Below are 20,181 nucleotides of genomic sequence, written 5' to 3'. Positions count from 1 at the left end.
ACTAATTCATAAAACTCTAAGATGCATTCCTTAACCAGATCGTTGTGAGCTCTTTGCTGTAGTGACAGTGAATTATACATATCACTAGCTTTACTAGTAAATACACATTGTAATAATAGAGTCCAATGTTCCCCTGGCCATTTCAAATTTTCAGGAACTTTTTCAGACTGAGGAAACTATTTGTCTACTTCTTTTTCTCTAAAAGGGGGCACTAACCTAATGTTTTTAGTAACATCAAAACTTGAATTTGAATGTAAAGTGGGAACGTGCATTTCACTTGCCAGCTGTAATTCTTTTATTCGAAGTTGATATTCCCTCTCTTCTTTCTGTCTTTGCATTTGCATCTCTCTCTCTCTCTTTCTCTCTCCTCTTTCTACGATTGTGACTGCATTTGTTTCTCTAACTCCTCTCTCGTACCCAATTGCAACTGCATCGTTTCTCTTCTTTCTGTAACTAAATTTGTCCCTTTTGTAACTGCATTTGTTCTTTCAGTAACTGCATTTGACTCTCTCTCTCATCTTTCTGCGCTCGTAACTGCATTTGCATATGTTTTTCCTCTTTGTCCTATAACATTAGTTTTTTTCTCTTTCTCCAATTGCAAATGAATTTATTTTTCTTCCTTATCTTTCGGAAGTTCAAGCTTTCTTAACTCTAATTCCATATTGTATTTTAATTTTTATTTCTTTACTTTTATGTCAGAGTCTGATACATACTTACTGATTCAAACCAAAACACTTTTATCCAAAACATTCTTTTCCACCAAATACAGGACCAAAATGTTTTTTTATTTTTTGCTTCGTTAAAAAGATTTTGCCTCAGAAAAATCATATTTTCTGGCAAGTTGAAGCAATTCATCTTTTTTCGAAAGGTCTAACTGTTCCTGGGTAGGATTTGATAAAAAAAACTCCATATTTGATGACATTGTAAAAAAAAGCATGTTAATTTCACTAAAGAATTCTAAAATGTGAAATAATACTTGGGATTTTAAAAATTTCAAAACTATTGGGAATTCAAATTTAAAATAAACACAGTTTTCTGAAATATTTTAGCCAAAATTCATATATTTAAAGAAGAGCACCCCAATTTTCTATTACGAGTCTAGGCTCTTACAAAAAGTAGCAAAAAAGAGTGAAGACAACAAACTCTGTAAAATTTAACAAATAATTTATTTCCCTAGAATATCAAGTGAAAAATGGGAAAAAAGAACTTTCCGTTCTACGAATCAAATCCAAAAATAATCCAAGAATTAAAAAATAGAAGCCCTAGTAATAAAAAGTCATGAATGAAACTGAGTTCGAATCCCGATGAAATTCAAAATGGAAGGCGATGACGTCTGTTGTAACCTGCGAAGTGCTGTTGTGTAAACAGTTTCTTGTTGAATCACAGAAAATAGTATTCCAGCTTTTAATTCTATATAACTTCCGATAAATGTTTTTATCCAAGAATGTTTTAAGAGCACTTATGTATTTCCAGAGAAAAAAAATCACTTGAAATTCAATAAAATAAAATTTCAACTCAAACTTGTCACAACATATACTGGGAGCCCGATTGAACAATCTTTAGCAAGGCAACAGTTATACACAAGTTTAAGACGCAAAACAGATTCCCGGATGTGGGTCAACCTTCTAGAAAAATTAGAAGTTTCTAATAACAGACACATGCTTGATGTCACGTAGTCCAGGTATGGCCTTGCTGCTTATCAATCAATCTTACTCTAAGAAAGAATAGAAGAAAGAAAAAAAAAAGTTGTTTACCAAAACTATCACTGGTTCTGAATCAAGGTCATGAGTTTGATACAGTGTTTCTATTATTAGGTGTTTATCAATAACAGTCAGGTCAAACAGAACTGAACTGAATTTCTGGACAATGTCAAATCCAGTAAATAAAGATTATCTTACAATAGCACGTAATGGAATACCCAAAAAAATAATGTTAAAGCAACAAAAAACAATTAAATTAAAACAAATATACATAAAAGTTTCTTTTCAAAGATGAAAGATTGGTATCATATGAAAAACAACATAAATAAAGGGAAATAGAGGTTCATATATTCTTGTGAATACGCAACACTTCTATAAATAGTATTCATGATGGTGAGCCTCGACCGGACTGCATACCCTGCCAGTGAAAGCTGACAGGGGATACCATTCTTGTTGAATGTACTGACTTCCACCCCATGAATCAGGAGCTTTTAATTTATGTGAACAGAACTTCATTATGATGTACAGCTCAAGAAAGTCGTTTCTCATGGAATACAGTTTATTTAAAAATGTGGACGATATATTGTTACGGACTTCGAATCATTGACCTGTATCTTTTATATACCTTTTACAGAATTGCAACATGTTGACCTTCAATGTTATATTGCAGTACAGATACGCAAATTACAATCAATAGTGTCGAATGCATGCAAAGTTATACCCATTATGTGTGCAATAAACCATGTAATAATCATATATTGGGCCGTACAGTATCGTATAGTGTCATTAGGTGTGCTGTAAAGTAAAGGATGAAAAAGCGTCTTATTGTGTGCACTGCAAGAGGGTGTGTGTGTGTGTGTGTGTGTGTGAGAGAGAGAGAGAGAGATAAAGAGAGAGAGAGAGAGAGAGAGAGAGAGAGATTTGGATTATTAACGTAGCTTTTTAAAAAATCAGTCATATCGCTACGATGTCTGCAGTGTGGCAGTTTATCGTGATGTCTACCACTGGGGCATCATGCCGCAGACATATAGCATGATGTCCCACCCATACACATAATCCTGACACCCAGCCGACCAGTCCAAACACTAACATCTTAATGCTGAGCGCCAAGCGAGGCAGCTGTTAGTACCATTGTTATAAGTCTTTGGTACGATTCGGCTAGTGTTCGAACCCGCGATTTCCGCATCCGAAGCGGACTGTATAGATGGTTTGAAAAATGGAAAACCGTATGAGTGTGCCAAACTTCTCGCATGAACAATGTATAGGAGGGTATTTGAATAAGTTGCACGTGTATGCATGTATACTGCATATTGATAATGTTAAAGTACAATCCTTCTTACACAAATATAATTCTCCGTGCCTGTAAATTAGCTAATCGCGTCGGTACAACAGTTTGTCCAGAGCTAGTGGGTTTTTTCCCCCAGACTATATATAACTTCATGTACATTGTATCTTGTTAAGTAAATTTCTTGTTCTTGTGTCTTGTAGTTACTGTTAATTGAGAACGTGTATTCATTTTTTTTGCGAGAAATAGGCGAAACTAGGAAATGCCGATTTAGCATTTATTCTAGTGTTTTGCTAATAAACAGGATATTTTACATCATTTATTTATTAATGTAAAGATCAAATTTTCTGAGCGTTTATGAATAGTTGCCATGGTAACAAACAATTGAAATGAAATTTTAAACAGACTTTAACTAACCTTTAAATTTCAGTGTTTTGTCTGTTTAATAAAGATAAGCAGTTTCTGCAGATTACAAAATTTACTATGAACATTATTGAGAAATTGCGGAGAGAAAAAGATATATCCCACAAATTCAACCCAGCTACATGTATAAAGATGGACAGATAGAACAAAGAAGGTAATGATCGAAACTTTATTTGGCCAAGAGAATATAAAGGAATAAAAATGTATTAGATCTGAGTTCTTAATAGAACAGATGGCCATTTGGCAAACAACAAAATACTCTATTTGAGTGATATAGAAGACGAAGGAGAACAATCACAATGTCACCGTGTCATTTTTCAAGGTAGTCACTAGAATACTGGTTTCTTTGTGATGTATTTGCGCAATTAAGACTGATAGCAAATCAAGCGAAACATATGTTCATTGTTAACTGTATGTACGATATCACTTGACATTCAAGAAAAAGCAAATACTGCATAATTTGGAAGACGAAGAAAAACAGGAAAGACAAGCAGTACATAAATCATATCTATTATTAGTTCGGGGTAGATGGTATTAACGCATTTACTGAAACATGAAAATAATATCTGGTTGAAACGCTTTAAATCTCTAAGGATGATAGTAATTATACATGTATCGTTATTCATTTTACACGGGATGGCGTAGATAAGCTGTATCTCCTCTACAGTCTGATTTAACCTTTCGGACGTAGTTCTTGGCTTTAAAATACTGTCTTTCTTTCTCCCCCCTCTTCTTTCCGTCTTAACTGTCTCTTTTCTGTAATGAAATAAAATATGCACACAGGCCAAAATATAATCGACCTTCACCTACTCTGTTGAACTTAAATTCTAATTTGATCACGAGTTTAGTAGCAAAACTTTAGCGAACGTTACTGATTGGTTGAGGGTATGCTAGGGTATTCCCCTTAGCATATTTGACAATTCTTTCTTCCTGTCACATAACGTCGACCCGTAAATAGTTAAAAAGATAACGTTCATTTGGCTTGTAAGCAAATACGTGGACAAAAGAGGCGTTTGTGATTAAAGATATACATATAAGGTGAGAACTATCACTTGTATGATACATCAGATGTCTAATATATCATCAAAAATACCTATATTTGTTTTGTTAGTTGTATATATAGTTTTTGCTGAGAATGTCGACCGCTATAATATATAACACTAAGGACGAAAGACGCATGTGCAACAAAACAACCTCATGTACACATGCTAGCCCCTGGGCTTTTATCGCCTGCTGTATCTATTCGGCAGAAAGCTGCTCACTTGCGTATGTGCGTGTGCGTCTGTGTTTGTGAGTCTCTTTATCATTTTCTATTCCTTAACATGAGATTCGTTTAAAGCAGGACTATTTTTATCTTGTGTTTTTTTTAAAATAATTTTTGACTGCAATCTCAACTTACGTGACAAGCATCAAGTACATGAATAAATCAGACTCCATGTATTTAACACTGCTCTTCAAGCTTATGTTCAAAGCGGGTATTCGCAATTAATTGCGTCATTTATGTTGTTAATTGTCTTGAAAGCACGTAAAATGAACGTTCTAAGGCAGAGGATATATGAATATTATACGGAAAAGGACATATGAATATTCTAAGGGAAATGGATATGTGTATTTTCTAAGGAAAATGATATATGAACATTATAAGGTAAAAGAAATATGACTATTCTAAAGGAAATTATATATAAACGTTATAAAGGAAAGGATCTCTGAATATTCCGAGGGGAAGAATATATGAAGTATATGAACATTGTAAGATAAATGATATATAAATATTCTAAGACAAAGGATATATGAATTATTTCAATATTGTAAGAGAAAGGATATATAAATATTCTAAGACAAAGGATATATGAATTATTTCAATATTGTAAGAGAAAGGATATATGAACATTTGAAGGTAAAGGATATATGAATATTCAAAGGAAAGGATATATATAAATTGCATTTCAACTTTTGATTCCCATATTTTAAATGTTAAGCGACATGGCTTCTCCTTTAGTATCAGATATTTTGCATCTACTGTCCATTTTTACAAAAAGCTGTTGTTCAGTTTTACTTTTTAAGGCTTTCAGGAAATTATACGGTGATTTTGAAAAAATGTTTTTTGTTGTTCAGTTTTACTTTTTAAGGCTTTCAGGAAATTATACGATGATTTTGAAGAAATGTTTTTTGTTGTTCAGTTTTACTTTTTAAGGCTTTCAGGAAATTATACGGTTATGTTTTTTGTTGGTCCAAAACTTTTACCACTTCTCAATACGGAAAGAAAGCAATACTGCATAATTATTTTGTGTCGCTCTATGTTGACAGAAAAAAGGATGAGAGAGAGAATGAGAGATATGAAATAAAAGCAAATATTGTGCATGTACATACGAAAAAAGAATATATATATATATATATATATATATATATATATATATATATATATATATATATATATATATATATATATATATATATATATATATGTGTGTGTGTGTGTGTGTGTGTGTGTGGAAACGATTAAGATTTCTACATAACAAATATCAGTACATATATGAGCATACACATTTACAAAAATCAGAACCAAACTCAATCTTACTGGTGTAAATATATTTATACGTACATAGTTGTTTGTATTTTGCGTTCACCCTTAAATAAATTTACTAACAATTCCCTTGTTAAGTTCCATGTTTGAAAAGAGACTTGTGTTTACATTGCACATATCCTGTACTCGGCGAATAACTAAATACTACATGATTGGTGCGAAATGTGATTTGCAAAGCGCTACATGATCTGTCCAAATTGTGTCACGCGAATCGCTAAATGCTTTATTCTTTATTATTCAGTCTGCTAAATTCTAAGTGTTTCATGCACGTGATTCATACGAAATGGAGACTGGTAATGGTCTTATAAGTGATGTTGTAAGAAAGCATGTTAAATGCGAAATTGTGCTTTTTGTGATCTGCTACGTTTAATGCCAAATGCTTATCTATTTTCTCCTAACAGTAAACGGGTATCCTTCATAGGGCGAAGAAACAAAATTTAAACGACGTTACATGTATCATTTTTCATCTTATTTCCTGTCCGTCCCCTTTAACGGGGTGGAGAGAGAGAGAGAGAGAGAGAGAGAGAGAGAGAGAGAGAGAGAGCATGACCTTTCGTGATAAAGGTGGACGGGGAACACATTTAAAAACTAAGTATTATTAATTATTAAAAATTCACTGATAGGTGATCATTAACAAACTTTTATATAATTCTATAACATTCAAATAGATTTCTGACATTGTTATAGTTGTTGTTAGCGATAGCGATAATGCAATGAAAAAAAAAACCTCCTTAATTTTAAACTTGCAGACCAGAGATTTTTTGTGCTTAAAATATAAGTTGAGGAATTCTTTAAATTTGAAGACACAATCAGTTTTCATCTTTAACTCACTCGATTCACAACGAAGCTAAACTATTAATATAGAACATATAGCAATTATTAATTGACTTGCACTTAAAAATTTTAATGCAAGTACTAACTTCAACAATTTTAACTGACTTGCACTTAAAAATTTTAATGCAAGTACTAACTTCAACAATTTTAACTGACTTCTTTCAACAGAAGCACCCATGGACTCCTGTCGAAAAATTAATATAGAGTGGGGAATGATTCAAACTAGAACACGCGCACAACTTAATTTTGTTTGACTAAGTATGACAAATCGCTATGGTCTATATTACAAAATAACTATCAGATTTCAACTGTTCTCAGCTTTGGCCAATAATGTCAGTTAAATAATACAAAATGGCTAGTAATGTCAGGAAAATAATACATAATGGACAGTAATGTCAGGAAAATAATACAAATTGGAAGTAATGTTAGAAAATATTACAAAATGGACAGTAATGTCAGGAAAATAATACAAAATGGACAGTAATGTCAGGAAAATAATACATAATGGACAGTAATGTCAGGAAAATAATACATAATGGACAGTAATGTCAGGAAAATAATACAAATTGGAAGTAATGTTAGGAAATATTACAAAATGGACAGTAATGTCAGGAAAATAATACAAAATGGACAGTAATGTCAGGAAAATAATACATAATGGACAGTAATGTCAGGAAAATAATACAAATTGGAAGTAATGTTAGAAAATATTACAAAATGGACAGTAATGTCAGGAAAATAATACATAATGGACAGTAATGTCAGGAAAATAATGCATAATGGACAGTAATGTCAGGAAAATAATACAAATTGGAAGTAATGTTAGAAAATATTACAAAATGGACAGTAATGTCAGGAAAATAATACATAATGGCCAGTAATGTCAGAAAATAATACAAATTGGCAAGTAATGTTAGAAAATATTACAAAATGGACAGTAATGTCAGGAAAATAATACATAATGGACAGTAATGTCAGGAAAATAATACAAATTGGAAGTAATGTTAGAAAATATTACAAAATGGACAGTAATGTCAGGAAAATAATACATAATGGACAGTAATGTCAGGAAAATAATACAAATTGGAAGTAATGTTAGAAAATATTACAAAATGGACAGTAATGTCAGGAAAATAATACATAATGGACAGTAATGTCAGGAAAATAATACAAATTGGAAGCAATGTTAGAAAATATTACAAAATGGACAGTAATGTCAGGAAAATAATACATAATGGACAGTATTGTCAGAAAATAATACAAATTGGCAAGTAATGTTAGAAAATATTACAAAATGGCTAGTAATGTCAGGAAAATAATACAAAATGGACAGTAATGTCAGGAAAATAATACAAATTGGCAAGTAATGCTAGAAAATATTACAAAATGGCTAGTAATGTCAGAAAATAATACAAAATTACCAGTACTGACAGAAACTGCATGAATACAAAATGGCCAGTAATGTCAGAAAATAATACAAATTGGAAGTAATGTTAGAAAATATTACAAAATGGACAGTAATGTCAGGAAAATAATACAAATTGGAAGTAATGTTAGAAAATAATACAAAATGGACAGTAATGTCAGGAAAATAATACATAATGGACAGTATTGTCAGAAAATAATACAAATTGGAAGTAATGTTAGAAAATATTACAAAATGGACAGTAATGTCAGGAAAATAATACAAAATGGACAGTAATGTCAGAAAATAATACAAAATTACCAGTACTGACAGAAACTGCATGTGATACAAAATGGCCAATAATGTCAGAAAATAATACAAATTGGAAGTAATGTTAGAAAATATTACAAAATGGACAGTAATGTCAGGAAAATAATACATAATGGACAGTATTGTCAGAAAATAATACAAATTGGCAAGTAATGTTAGAAAATATTACAAAATGGCTAGTAATGTCAGGAAAATAATACAAAATGGACAGTAATGTCAGAAAATAATACAAAATTACCAGTACTGACAGAAACTGCATGAATACAAAATGGCCAGTAATGTCAGAAAATAATACAAATTGGAAGTAATGTTAGAAAATATTACAAAATGGACAGTAATGTCAGGAAAATAATACAAATTGGAAGTAATGTTAGAAAATATTACAAAATGGACAGTAATGTCAGGAAAATAATACAAAATGGACAGTAATGTCAGAAAATAATACAAAATTACCAGTACTGACAGAAACTGCATGTGATACAAAATGGCCAATAATGTCAGAAAATAATATAAATTGGAAGTAATGTTAGAAAATATTACAAAATGGCTAGTAATGTCATGAAAATAAAACAAAATGGACAGTAATGTCAGGAAAATAATACAAATTGGCAAGTAATGTCAGGAAAATAATACAAAATGGACAGTATTGTCAGAAAATAATACAAAATTACCAGTACTGACAGAAACTGCATGAATACAAAATGGCCAGTAATGTCAGAAAATAATATAAATTGGAAGTAATGCTAGAAAATATTACAAAATGGCTAGTAATGTCAGAAAATAATACAAAATAACCAGTACTGACAGAAACTGCATGTAATACTAAATGGCCAGTAATATCAGAAAATAATACAAAATAACCAGTACTGACAGAAACTGCATGTAATACAAAATGACCAGTAATGTCAGAAAATAATACAAATTGGCAAGAAATGCTAGAAAATATTACAAAATTGCTAGTAATGTCAGGAAAATAATACAAAATGACCAGTAATGTCAGAAAATAAAACAAAATTACCAGACATAACAGAAACTGCATGTAATACAAAATGGCCAGCAATGTCAGAAAATAATACGATTTGGCAAGTAATGTTAGAAAATATTACAAAATGGCTAGTAATGTCAGAAAATAATACTAAATGGCCAGTAATGTCAGAAAATAATACAAAATTACCAGCACTGACAGAAACTGCATGCAATACAAAATGGCCAGTAATGTCAGAAAAAAAATTGCAATTTGGCAAGTAATGTTAGAAAATATTACAAAATTGCTAGTAATGTCAGAAAATCCATGCATGTGATAAATGGCCAGCAATGTCAGTATATATATATATATATATATATATATATATATATATATATATATATATATATATATATATATATATAAAGAATACAATCATATGGCGAATAACAATCCGTTCAAGTACACTGGATCCAGCATGGGATCACGTTTGTCAGGGATTGATTAAGATAAATACAATAAACTGACAACGAACAGTGCAAAACTTGTATCTAGCTAGCCTGAACGCTTTCGACTCTTTAAGAAGTCTTTTTCAAAGGCAAATACAAAACATAAACAAGACAACAAAAAAAAAAGAAAACAGAAAAACGGTTATGTTTGTGAAACTTTACGTGGCTGTTTCTACAGGAATTGAACATTTTAACTGTATTACTGTCAATTAGTTTATTTCAGCTTTTTGCTGACACTAGAAAACATCCCTATTGACCTAGAAATCGATGAGCCATAACGACATCTGGAATCCACGTTAAATCATGATCCTTTGATCATGCTGTCCACGTTTAACCATGTTCCATTGATCATGCTGTCCATGTTTAACAAGGTTCCATTGACCATGCTGTCCACGTTTAACCATGTTCCATTGATCATGCTCTCCACGTTTAACCATGTTCCATTGATCATGTTTTCCACGTTTAACCATGTTCCATTGGTCATGCTGTCCACCTTTAACCATGTTCCATTGGTCATGCTGTCTCTCCAGCGTTTTGTTCGTGTATGTTAATTAACATGTTTGTTTTTGGCGATAGCACGAGATATGCACCAATTTTTACAATAGCTCTAGTTAAAAATCAAGTCTGAGTACATCAAATGTTTCCTTATTTGTAACATTGGGACATGAAGACTGACATATTACCAACAACCCCCCCACACACACACACACACAAAAACACACACACATTTACACCTACTCGACTGTCGCAAACATTTTAGTAGTTTCTTGTCCTTCTTGTTGCGATAATGACACAAATCTAAATGTTTTTGTTACTACTTTAACTGTGCAATCTTTGACTGCAAATTGCTCTTATTCCCAAGAAGACCCATGACCGCTTTTTTCGCAATCTATTCGATGGCACTTCACAAATTTTGTAAGACAAAAAGACTGTATACCATGATCCTGATTCCTCCGCTCCAATTCTGTTAAAGATAATCTGCTTTTGCCAACAGCACATAAATTATGTAAATTCACGGCAGGTTAAAGAAAATTTAACATATTATGGAACAATGAACATGTTATAATTGAATCAGTCTATGTTTACTATTATATTCAACTTAGAACATTTGGAACTAATATGAAAAGAAATGGCTCAAATAACCTTATTAAAAAAAGGAAGTAAAGCTAAGCTTGAAAAGTGGGAAAATGCGTAGTAGATCTGCTTTAACTATTGTAACCAGCAGACTGGTGTCCTAACGAGATATTTTGCAATAGCTGTAAGACTAACATATTCATTTTTCTAAACAAGAGACAGACACACCAACAAGGGAGTAACAGTTATTAGCCACATGACCTTCATAGGTTTACGCAATATATTTTTCACCCTCCTTCATATATTTATGTTTGGCAAATTAGTGAAATATTTCGATTTATCAGATCTGGAACTAATCCCAAGTAAGTGATTGGTTGAGCGTATACTATGGGGTTTCCCCTTCAAACAAAGCACAATTCATATATTGTAAGTTTAGAATGTCAACAAATTAGTAGACAAAAGTGGCAATTGTTATGAAATGCTAGACGCGTTTTCCAAGTCAATAGCTGGATCACGTGAACAAATTACTCGTTTTTTCCTACTGAAATTTGAAGGACACGAGAATATAAACTAACGATTCTTTGTATGATTACTATGGTCCTTCATTGCCTCTTATGCAGAAAGTCAACTAAAACAGAAGCAAGTATATGGCCAAAAATATCAAAATATGTATGTATGTACGCACATATGTATGTATCTATGCGTGTATATATATATATATATATATATATATATATATATATATATATATATATATATATATATATATATGTATGTATGTATGTGTGGGTGTGTGTGTGTGTGTGTGTGTGTGTGTACGCATGCACGTACGTAATTGTGTGTGTTGAATGTGTGTAAAGTGATGTAAACTGGCTGGTTGACCGAAATAGAGACAGACAAAATAGACGCTATACAAATCACCCTTTCATGCAATGCCGATCAATTTGTTCGGGGGAAAAAATCACTTTAGTATATTTAACACCAATATATCCAATTATAGACCACTGCTACCCAAGTTTCATTTTGTTTATATCATATCATAGTTTGAGTATAGGATTTTATATTCAGTGACTTTCTAATGATTCCGTGTTCTGCTGCTGACAAACATAAAACTCTGATTGTGTCCTTGGAAAATTACTTAATGTTGCTTATATTAAACAAGAAAATACATTCGAATGGAGGTCAATGTAGACAAGCTTGTAAACAGCAAAATAGCAAACTCGAATGGAGATAAAAGTACACAAGCTTGTAAACAGCAAAATAGCAAACTCGAATGGAGGTCAAAGTACACAAGCTTGTATGCGGCAAGATAATCAACTTGAATGGAGGTCAAACTGCAGAAGCAAGAGATGATGCAAGAGATATATGCATACAGTTTGGTCTCACTATGAGACGTTACCATGCAAACAGCTCTAATTCTAAACGATGAGACGTTACCATGCAAACAGCTCTAATTCTAAACGGTTTGGTCTCACTATGAGACGTAACCATGCAAACAGCTCTAATTCTAAACGGTTTGGTCTCACTATGAGACGTTACCATGCAAACAGCTCTAATTCTAAACGGTTTGGTCTCACTATGAGACGTAACCATGCAAACAGCTCTAATTCTAAACGGTTTGGTCTCACTATGAGACGTAACCATGCAAACAGCTCTGATTCTAAACGGTTTGGTCTCACTATGAGACGTTACCATGCAAACAGCTCTAATTCTAAACGGTTTGGTCTCACTATGAGACGTTACCATGCAAATAGCTCTAATTCTAAACGGTTTGGTCTCACTATGAGACGTAACCATGCAAACAGCTCTAATTCTAAACGGTTTGGTCTCACTATGAGACGTTACCATGCAAATAGCTCTAATTCTAAACGGTTTGGTCTCACTATGAGACGTTACCATGCAAACAGCTCTAATTCTAAACGGTTTGGTCTCACTATGAGACGTAACCATGCAAACAGCTCTAATTCTAAACGGTTTGGTCTCACTATGAGACGTAACCATGCAAACAGCTCTAATTCTTGTATTTGGCTTAAGAACGATGCAAGGCCATGTTTTCCACACTTAAGACCTTTCCACACAAAATAACACAGAAATACCAGGACATTTTCTTCGTGTAAACTTTCTGATTCATAATTTGTTGGGATATGTGAAACTTCCAGAAAGTCAATTGATCCAGCAATACGCACGCCAACAGCAAGGTTCTCGAACAGCGACTCTAACGTTATTTGAAGCATCAAACTGCGACTCTGACATACGTTTGACGTCTGAGTGCTGACAAATCTGCCTATTGTATGAAATGGGACCAGGATAGAGATCCAACAAGTTAATACGACAGTCTACGGCCTATAAATTTCCAAAAATAGTATAAAAATCCCGTTGATTGAAACAATTAGCCCTAATAGGGTTATCGAAGTATAAACACTAGTGCAAGCTCTTTGATCTACATTACGAAATAACACTTACTACCCAGGAACAAAAAATTGTGTTACATAGTGTATCCAGTGCATTTGTTCGAACGTCAGATGCTTTTCGTTCACAAAATATGTGGCTGGAGTTGGGGGCGGGAGGGGGTACAAACTGCCGGGAGGGTAGGCGAAAACTATAGTACATCATTGTAGTGTGCAGTGTGTTTCTTTTCATATTCTAATTCACATGCACACCCCAGAGAGAGAGAGAGAGAGAGAGAGCAAAATAATATTGTACTATATGTTTTCATTTTCTTACAAGATATTTATTAAACATTTATTATTGCAAGTTTATATTTTGTTGTGTGTAAATTCCATGTTTAGTTAAAGTTAAAACAACCTAACATAGAGCAATTACATGTTTTGAGGAAAGAAAAGAATAATTTAATTATCACATCACATTATTCCTCAGTGCATTTTACTATTTAAAAAATGGTTGATGGTTTAAAAGCTGGGAATTATCTTTACCCTAGCTTTTATAACACCAGCGGTGAAGTCACATGATACTTTCTTAGGTCTTTAAATAAGCGAAAATTAATATTGACATAAGTGAAAATTAATACTGAAATAAGTCAAAATTAAAATTTAAATAAGTGAAATTAATAGTTTAAGTTACATATATTCTGACAGCTTCCAGAGAATGAATCCATGTGTTTCTATCTGTGATATACTACATAACAATTCACAGGTACAGCGACAATAATTTCTATCTGTGATATACTACATAACAATTCACAGGTACAGCGACAATAATTTCTATCTGTGATATACTACATAACAATTCACAGGTACAGCGACAATAATTTCTATCTGTGATATACTACATAACAATTCACAGGTACAGCGACAATAATTTCTATTGAGAATATATATATACATATATACATACATATATATATATATATATATATATATATATATATATATATATATATATATATATATATATATATATATATATATATAAACACTCCGTGAATAAATTTATATTGGTAATGTTAACGTGTTTTCCACCTTGCGCAAAAACTAATCAGGCATCTAATAACCAAATGCTTAAAGATGAAGAAAATTGTCAACTGAGAATGTCTACTAACTTTTAAGGACGTTAAAGCCAGGGAAGGTCCATTTGAGATATTTATGTTTAGTGGGTACAATATTTCCATCAAACATCCCTTTTTACTTGGAGTGGGATGGCTCCATAATTAAGTTTTGCGTGGGAGAGGGGAGATTATACACATGTATATGTATTTCTATGGTATGACGATATCCAGTGACGATTTAAAAGAAATCAGAAATTTTCAACGTGTCAAGCATATCGAGCATTTCGTTTATGCATGAATTTCATTTAATAATCGATATAACGTTGCACACTAATTTGTTATTATTGCTTTTGTGAAAGAGAAGAAAACTACAATTACTTCAATAAAAAAGATAAATGAATTGAATCATTCAATATAACTTAAATAATTTTTAAATTTCGATTGTGTCTTCTTGAAGAAAAGCGAATTTTCTTTACATTTAAAAGCTGTCCGTGACACATTCAGTACTAGGACTTAATCAGGATCAACAGATATCGTAGTCACATACAAATTAATTTGATAGTATTTGAACGAAGATTTACTGACGTTTTAGTTCGTGTCAAAAAATCATGCCGACATATGATTTATAGATGTTTCGCACTGTGTTTTATTTGCTTTAACATACCGTATATGCTCGCGTGCAAATCTATTCCCATTTCAAGCTGCACAAACCCTGATCTGCCGTCGCACAATGAGTCAGAAGATCTCGGTATGTGCAGTTACGAGTAATCAGTAGAAGAAACAAATAAGCCTTGGTCTCAGGCGCATTATGCTACGGCAGATTTGGATTTTTATGTTTGCAGTTTGACTCGACGATAAGTTAGTATATACTGTACGGGTTTTTTTTTGGAAGACCTAATATGAGCTAATTCCTGTGTATGTATATTAATTATATGACTCGTTGAAACCGAAGGTTTCTTTATATGTTGAATCGATTACATATTTGCAGTTTCTAACAACGAAGCAGCAAAAATTTAAGCTTTGATCTTGTTATATGAAATTAGTCATTTTATGTCTTAAAATAATAAAATAATTTTAAAGATTTTTGTTTAACTGCATTCCTAAAGAAGGGTTTAATACGATTTTTTCCTATTTATCTCACTATCAAGTGACCCTTATTTAAACAACGCAAGTAAAGAAAGTTATTCATTTTGCCTTAAATACAACGACCGGTTGTAAATGGTACATGACCCCAATTAAGGGAAAGCCTGGTAGAATACTCATGTCGCCTGTACGTCGATTAGATAGTTAATCAATTTGTAAATGTCAAAACAATACTATAATAATAATAATAATAATAATAATAAGTAATCTGATCTGTTATGAAAGAATGATTGTGGTGCGACAGTCAATGTTGCATTTGGTAACTGAAACGTACAATGCAAAAATAAATTAAATAAATATAAAAGGCTTTACCATTAATAGCGAAAATAGTTGTCTTTCTCAACCGTAGACCTACGTATCAAAAATATTTAAATCTCTTATCATTTATCATATAATTTGTCAATGGGCTGATTTTATGTCGTTAGGTATATCAGTAGTAAAGTGGGGCACATTAGGGACAATGGGACTTAGCATTAAAAAGACCCCTGGGTCAGATTAGGGACAATGGAAATTTAACATGGAGAGAAAACGTGGGTCACTTTAGGGACAATGGGAATTTAACATAGAGTTTGGGTCTGTCTAGGGACAAGGGAAATTAACATGGGGAATAGAGTTTGGGCTTTTGGGATTTTTTTAAAAAAATTTTTAAATTTAAATTTAAATTTAAATTTTAATTTTAAAAAAAGGGGTAGGCAATGGAAAGGCTATTTCTTTTCGAGAAATATGGCTGGCCCTGAAAAGGGCCTTTGGGTTTATGTTAATGTATTCATTAACATAAAGGGCACCGCATTGGTCTTCTTCTTGTCCTTAGGCTGCGTTTCACTGTAGGACCGTAAATCAGGACTCTTTTGAGGCATCCTTGTCTTTCTACGTAGATCCTACGTATCCACAGACTGGTGTTTGTCCTGTGGACAACGGTCCACTTGGATCGGACATACATGGGTATGTCCGTCCGGAACATCATGGAAGACACAAGCGTAGAAGATTGCACATCGGTCCACATCTTGAAGCGACGAGAACAAGTGAATCAATGCACTGAACTGCGCTTATTTATAGGTAGAGGCAGGATTGAAACGGATTGAGTTCATTCACCAATCCAAACACGCGTTACAAAATTCAGTCAGCCCGCATCCAATCCGAAGAGAGTAGTCTGTGACGTCAGTTGGTCTATATAGATTCGCTAGCGCTTGTGTGCAGTCAATCTATGCGACAGTGATTCAACATGACGGAAACTCAGAAAACGATCCATTGGGGTGCACCAACAGGGGAGACTGCCCAAGGGAACCCGGACTTACTTTCAGAAGAGGTACATTGGGATTTTGTGGATTTTCTTACCTCGCAAGAATTTGTTCCGGAACCTTCGTTACCTTCTTCATTACCGCAAGTGGAGAATTTTAGACAGAGACAGAAAGAAGAATTGGAGAAATTTATGCAACGACAAAAGGAAGCGGAACAAGCTTTTCTCCTACAGCAACAGCAACAGCAACAAGAAGAGGTAAGAAAAAAACAACAGCAACAACAGCAAGAAGAAGTAGCAGCAAAGAAACAAGAGGGTGAAAATCAAACGGCTACGGTACTGTTGGACATTTTAGCGGAGTTAAGAAGTCTGAAACAAATGTATCAGACTTCTTTATCACGACCGAAGAGAATACGACCTTCCCGAGCTAAACACGCCAACCCTGTGACTAAGCCTGTCGTACCACCCTTAGTGATTTCAACCCAATCATCAGAAGTAGGCCTTGGCCGTGGCAAAGGCTTAAGGCAGTTAAAGTTGATTGGTTAAACTCACCCCTACACCAAAATAAAAAGGCCCTTTTCAGGGCCACCCACATTTCTCGAAAAGAAATACAATTTCAATTTGCCAATAACTCAAAAATAAACGCCACCCATTTTACCCTTATAGTACGTGTCTGTGTATGAGTGCGTGAGTGTAGCTTCTTATTTTAAAATCAAAACTCAAAGACACTTACCTTATATCATTCATGTATTCTTTTATCCATTTTTTACAATCCAATTCACAACACAACACTTTAATTAAAAGTTCATTGACTTCTTCTTTCTCCTTGTTTAGTCTCTCTGTTTTTTGAATTTCTTCACCGTTTTTTCCTCATTTTCTTCCCTTCTTCTTTTCTTCTCCTGTTTCTTTGCTTCTTTTAAATAGAATTGTCTTCTTTCTTCCTCTGAAGAATCCCTCTCTTCTTCCGAAGAATCCCTCTCTTCTTCTGAAGAATCCTTCTTTTCTTCTGACTCCTCTTGTTTCTTTTTTGGGCAATCTGGAGACCAATGTCCTTTTTCTTTACAATAATAACAGGTATCTTGACTTTTGTCTTTTTTAGCCCCTGTTTTTTTTTCTTTTTTGACGGTCTGGACACTCTGAAGACCAATGCCCTTTCTTCTGACAGATATAGCAAGTATCCTGACTCTTATCTCGAAAGGAAGGAGAGTAGTCCGTCGGCTGGTCTGAAGAGAATTTTCTAATGACCCCTCGCAAAGCTCTGACGAAACGTTCCATCTGGGTAGTCTCTTCCATCGTTGTGCTCGGTTTGAGAGTGAAATGAATAGTGAAAGGACAAGACACACCCTTTTTATATACGCTGGTTTGCCATGACTATAAATTAGTCTATGGTGTTTGAACTTGAGTCATTTGACGTTTTGCACTCAAGATGAAACGATCCTATTCATTCGAGAAGAAAGAAGAAGAAGAAAGTAAGAGGCAGAAACGTGATCTATCGCCTCGTACCAGGGCTGAAATCTTGGCACAAATTCATGCCAGTGATTTTGAAGAGGACATGAGTGAACCAGAATCAGAACCCTCTAAACCAAGTTCACCACCCTTAGTCAACCCTGAAAAGTACTATTCCATTCGAGAGACGGAAAAGCGCTCCTCTAGAAAATTTAGAACCACGGCTTACACCTACACGGTGAAGTTTAAAGATTTCAAGGCCGACGTACCATTGGAGAAAGCAGAAGGGTTTATCACCGAGATGTGGGATTCTTTGCTCACCGCACTCAAGCGACAATGTCAACCCAAAGAAGACGATCGCTTGACACTATCCATAGATCACGACGGTTTGAAATCCCCTGTTTGGATCGAGTTTAGCAGACCCGCAGAACTAACCCGTTCCAAAGTCATGGACAAGATTCAACACGTACAACAATCTAATGACCAGTTTGACATCACCGATGGTAAAGCCACACTGAAAATGGCTCACGTCTCTCTTCCTCAAGGGACAGGACGCAAAAAGGTCCTACTGGTGAACGACCTTCGCAACACCAAAAAGAGTCTCGTCCGAATTAACAACCCTCAAGACCAGATGTGCTTAGCCCGTGCCATCGTGGTGGGACGAACCTATGCCAACAAGAACGACACGGTAGAATGGAAAAGAACCTGGGAGAACATTCGAAAATCGAACCGAACCAAACAACGAAACGAAGCAGAACTCCTGTTGCAACAAGCTGGCCTGTCCAAAGACACACCCTGTGGCATTCCTGAGATGCAAAAATTGCAAGATGCCCTAGCTCCACGCTACACCTTGAAAGTGCACCCTCAAGAAATGCGCGGGCCTCTGTTGTTTCGAGGCCAACATTTTAAGGACGGAAAATACATTCATGTTTGTCATCACGATGACCATTTCGATACCATTACCAGTATCACTGGATTCCTGGGATATGCTTATTATTGTGAGAAATGTGACTATGGTTATAATAATCGAGAGCAACACAAACATTGTGGATGGAAATGCTCAGGATGTTTGGCCTCTCCACCCTGTCTGAGCGAAGAACCAGTGCCTTGTTCGACTTGTCTGCGCACGTTTGTCAGCCCTACCTGTTACCAACAACATTTGAAAACACAAGGTTCACAGAAGAAATGTGCTTGTCAACTCCTGAGATTGTGCCCTACCTGTGGACAAGGCATACTTACCAATAATGCCAAGGCACACGTATGTCGAGGAAAGAAAAAATGTCACATTTGTCACCACATCGTGGACTTGGAACACCAATGCTACGTGCAAAAATACCAACCCCCACCAGAGAAAGAGGACGGTCACAAGAAGAAAGGCAATTTCATCTTTTTCGATTTCGAATGCATGCAAGAGACCGGCATTCACATTCCTAATTTCTGCGTGGCTCATCGAGCGTGCGAGAAGTGCATTCAAGAACCTATCTTCAGTCATTGCCCTCACTGCAGCAAGATTCCTGGAGGGCGTGAAAAAATCTTTCGGGGACCGAACACGTTAGCCGATTTTGCCCAATGGGTTTTAGACCCCATCGACAAGACGTGGAGCCAAGAGGACATCGAACGTTACGGAGATTGTCATCGTCATGCCACGGTGATGGCTCACAATTTTTCCGGATACGATGGACAGTTTCTTTTGAGATACAAAACGGAACAAGGCACCGAGCGTCCTGAAGTGACTTTGAACG

At 34.4% G+C, this 20,181-nt stretch overlaps 1 long non-coding RNA gene across 1 annotated transcript in view; it reads right to left on the bottom strand.

Moving 5' to 3' along the window:
• Window positions 1–3,563: 3,563 nt before the first annotated feature.
• The window catches only part of LOC149784841 (uncharacterized), a 32,470-nt gene continuing 15,852 nt past the window's right edge, over window positions 3,564–20,181 (bottom strand). The window contains exon 2 of the long non-coding RNA XR_016413464.1: window positions 3,564–4,164. This is a non-coding gene — a long non-coding RNA (uncharacterized LOC149784841). The remainder of the gene's footprint in view (window positions 4,165–20,181) is intronic.

The sequence above is a fragment of the Sinohyriopsis cumingii genome, chromosome 13 (assembly GCF_028554795.1).
Source record: "Sinohyriopsis cumingii isolate HCF-2022 chromosome 13, ASM2855479v2, whole genome shotgun sequence".
NCBI lineage: Eukaryota > Metazoa > Mollusca > Bivalvia > Unionida > Unionidae > Sinohyriopsis > Sinohyriopsis cumingii.
The sequence above is the reverse complement of the archived record's forward strand: the minus strand, read 5'-3'. Positions and strand labels throughout refer to the sequence as shown.